Source organism: Melanostigma gelatinosum, assembly GCF_949748355.1.
Source record: "Melanostigma gelatinosum genome assembly, chromosome: 1".
NCBI lineage: Eukaryota > Metazoa > Chordata > Actinopteri > Perciformes > Zoarcidae > Melanostigma > Melanostigma gelatinosum.
In genome coordinates this window covers 28,217,761-28,221,989 of record NC_136634.1, presented here as the reverse complement: position 1 = coordinate 28,221,989, position 4,229 = coordinate 28,217,761, and positions in this window count along the sequence as shown.

Here is a 4,229-nt window from a genome sequence, read left to right as displayed (position 1 = left end):
CTGGCGGGGCAAGCTGGACTCTCTGTGGCCTGGCCGGGGGGGGGTCCGGGCGAAGAGAGCGGTTGTGTGCCTCCTAACTCAACCGAGGTCGAAGGGGGAAAGCTGGTTCTTCTGTGGCCTGGACGGGGGTGTCCGAGCGAAGAGCCTTGTGTGCCTCCTGTTACCCCGGAGGGAGAGTTGGAAAAAGCTATGAGGTGGGGGCAGCAGAGAGTTTTATAGAACAGTGGCCGAACCACAGGGGTCCTGGGGTCTCTTGGCTCTCGGCCAATGAGATTGCCGCGGTTACCATGGTTATTTGGGGGGGGGGGGAATTCACACCTGAGTGTGAAATCCCTTTGCTCTCCTCAAACTACAAGTCAGGATGAGACCTTTGCTTGAAAAAGCGAAGGCCTGATTGTCTTTGTCCACAGCACATGTTGAAGCCATTTATCAGACCCCAACAAGTGTTAGTGGGGTTTGGTCAGGCGATATGACACCAAACTAACGGAACGGCAAACGAAACCGACTAAAAAGGTGCTACGTGTGCATCGACTCAACCGACACCGCAAGCTTCCAACAACCTCTACACTCAAAGTTTGAACGTTTTAGCTTAGTGCCCTTAATGCCATAAAACTGTTCATAAGCCGATTTATAAATCTGACCTGGTAGCTAAAGCTTGTCACAATAAAGGACTTAATCGGGGACAAATTATTATTTTTTGAAACAGATTGCATCCCACTGAATGCGCTCCTATTCCAAGCGTGTCGGAGAACTACAGCGGCCCTCTGGCAACGTAAAAAAGGACCCCTGGAGAAAATGTTTGGTTTGTCCGTTCTGGGCTACTGTAGAAACATGGCGGTGGCAACATGGCAGACTCCCGGGAAGAGGACCTGCTCCCTATGTAGATATGAAGGGCTAACTATCTATTTCAGGTGGTTATTACACGAGATTATGTTCTTAATCCTATACACACTGGTCCTTTAAGAGCACATGGTCTCATTTTAGAGAAACACTAGAGTTTAAGGTATGAGTGGCATGAGATAGAGATGAACAGGAGGTAATGCAATTTGTTTATTGGAATTTGACCAAGGTATGATGATTCATTTGGAATTCAGTTTGACATATCACGATGCCACACATAACACCTTTACAGACAACTGCATGCCATACTCGACATGCTGGTTTGTGATAGGTTAATCTGGGTCAGGTGAAAGGGGGCGGAGCTACAGGGGCAGCCAATGCAAAAGCAACGCGACAAGATCTCGTGACCAAAGCCGGCCAATCATCACCTTCCCGCAATGGCAGGAACCAGCCAATCAGAGGGTGCAGCGTTGGAAACTTGAAACAGACTGAACAAAATGAAGTGAACAAAACAGAGAACAAATTAATTTGGAAAAAGAAAATGAGATATGGGGGGGAGGAGACACCGAGTGCAAAGAATTAAAAGGAAACATTATCGGCAGACATTGAAGTGTGAGAACTGCAAGCAGCAAACGGAGCTCTTAATAAGAGTTTGATATTGTTATATCAGGTCAAATTGCAAAAAAAAAGTCAAGAATTGTCTTTATTCTTGTTCTATATTTTCATAAATACAACAAACTATAGTTTTGTATATATATATAATATAACTATATATACAACTTTATAAGCTGTGATGTCAAATAGCTTTTGCGGCTCCAGACAAATTTTATTTGGTGGAAAATAGGGAAAACTGGCTCTTTGGATAGAAAAGGTTGCCGACCCCTGACCTAACACAAAAAAAAAGTAATACTGTTTTGGAATTTCCATTGCACATCCCTGTGGCGCAGAGTTAACTGTATTTAAACATTAAGCTCAAAATTAGGCTTTTTTGTTGAGGTGCAGCAGGCAGAGTCAATGAAAACCATGTGGATCACTGCGACATAATTCTAGCTCACTGAAACCAAACCACACTGGCCAGATGGTTTTTGAGGTTAGAGTCAGAGGGCTTGTTCCGGGTTACTCCACTCCGATTAAATGTCCTCAGATACTTCAAAGCTCAATCTGAAGTGCAAAATGGGGTTTAACATTTTGTGACAATCCAATTGGTTGCCCCCAAACGACTGGAGCAGACTTACTGTGTCTGATACGCATCATCACAAGCAGCCTGGAACAAGCCCTTGAGAGTCGGCGATGCATTCGGCAGGGGTGCAGCACCAGGAGACCGTGAGAGTCAACATCCACAAGGGCTAGTTACCAGCGTTTTAGCCATGCAACACCCCTGAAGTCGACCCAGCATGTACGATTTAACACACAATATAACCAGAGTACCTACATGACAGTCTTTTTCTTGTGCTGTCCACTGCAACTGCAGGCAAAATTCACACCAGGCACTGAATACAAGCAGCAGAAGCTAATAGAATGAAGCACTTTTATGGCTAAGTTACTTTATAAAACACTTTTGACTTCAGAACACAAAAAACTTAAATGACCAAGGACATTTGGAATGTAGTAAATACAGATAGTATTTGGTCTCAAAATTATAACATCAATGAACCCTATTCAGCCATTTTTGGCCAGTACAAGAGCACAGATTCAAATCCATGGGTTCCAGTCAGGTCAACTGGCAACACGCCCCCTTTTCTATGAGAACCGGTGGCCGACGAGCTGCTGCCGGGCAAGCTGGGGCTCCTGGGACATCTGTCCCAGCACCTCGTGCATCATGCACAGCAGAGGCCAGCCCAGGCTCAGCAGCTCGTACAGGAACACGTAGTCGTGTGAGCGGCTCCTGACGTGGCGCCCCGCGGCCGCCAGAGAATCGCACACGCTTCCCAACAGCCGCCGATGCAACACACACACAGCCTGGCTGGCCTGCCGCGGCCAGCTCAGGCCTCGCCTAAGCAAGGAAACCAAGGTACCTGGGGGTTGGAGCAGGACGCCGCCCGTTGCCGAAATGCCCCCGCTGTCCGTTGTGACGCGCCGTTGGTCTTCCTGAAAGGATCAAGACACGCAGGAAGAAACCACCCTGACGGACTAACACTAACACACCTCTTCTATTTAATCCTTAATCCAGATGTTGTATACAGTCTCACTGCATGAAGAATAAAACACAGAATAGGAAACCCTTGTACACCCCACATGAAGCTGGATTCACGTTTTATACAGTTTAGTCATTAGCGGATGTGTTATTCGTCACTGGACAACGCCATTGATTGGTTGCATTTGAATTACGGCCCGCTCCCAAGGTATAACATCTCTTTGCTGATTGGCCCATCACGCGTCCTTATCCTTGGTAAAAATTAGATTGGCAGCTCTGAAATTAAGCCCTCCCTACTACGAAAATCTCGCCATCATTAATTTCATGCATTGCCTTTGCATTGACATAATTTGTGAGCAATATGCAATACATATAGAAGCCATTTAGCACTTGGGCATTTAGCACTCTAATCATCCGTGTTGTCAATGTCGAATGTCTCTTACTGTATGTGTTATGATGGTTTTAAGTTGTTTCTGTGATGTTTTTTTGTTTAAAGCAACGGACTGTAGCACTGTCACTAAAGTAGAGTGGTAAGCATGCAGGAGAACAGCACTAAAAGGGACAGTGAGGACAGAATGCAGAGACAAACAGTGTCCTACTGTTAGTGGGGATTGAACTCCATGTTGAGCTGCTCAGGCATTCCCTGAAAAACAGAATCAAGTATGGGTTTGCTTCAAAGACAAGTACTGCAATACTTAAGAAAGACACAAAATCTTGCAAACAAACCTAAATCACTTTGAGAGGAATCACTTGGTGATGCAATTACCGTTCATTTAATCCTCTCTGAAGTCCAGAAACAACCCTACTAGACTAAATATTGAGTATGGGAATATTGGATACAACATAGGCGGTATAAAAGGCATGTTATCGAGTACTAACCATAGAAACACAAATTTAAGAAGACAAATAATCAGAAACGGTTTATTGGCAAGTATGATGACACAAAAGAGAACTCTGACAAGTATAAAGATATAACTAAGAATAATAATGTAAAAATAATCAATATAATATGAAAAGCAGTAATCGGATGTTGGGACTTCCTTGTACAGCAAAGGTGCAATTAAAACTGTAAAACGGCGATGGATAATATAGCGAGTAATAATATTAAAAATACTGCTAGTATAAATAATAATGATGACGATTATTATTATTACGGTATGTCGAAAATAGCAATGGAACCTTTGTGTGCTATGTTGCTTGGGGGCATTTCCTGAATGTAACTGACAACATCCTGCTGTTTCCATGGAAGCCCCAG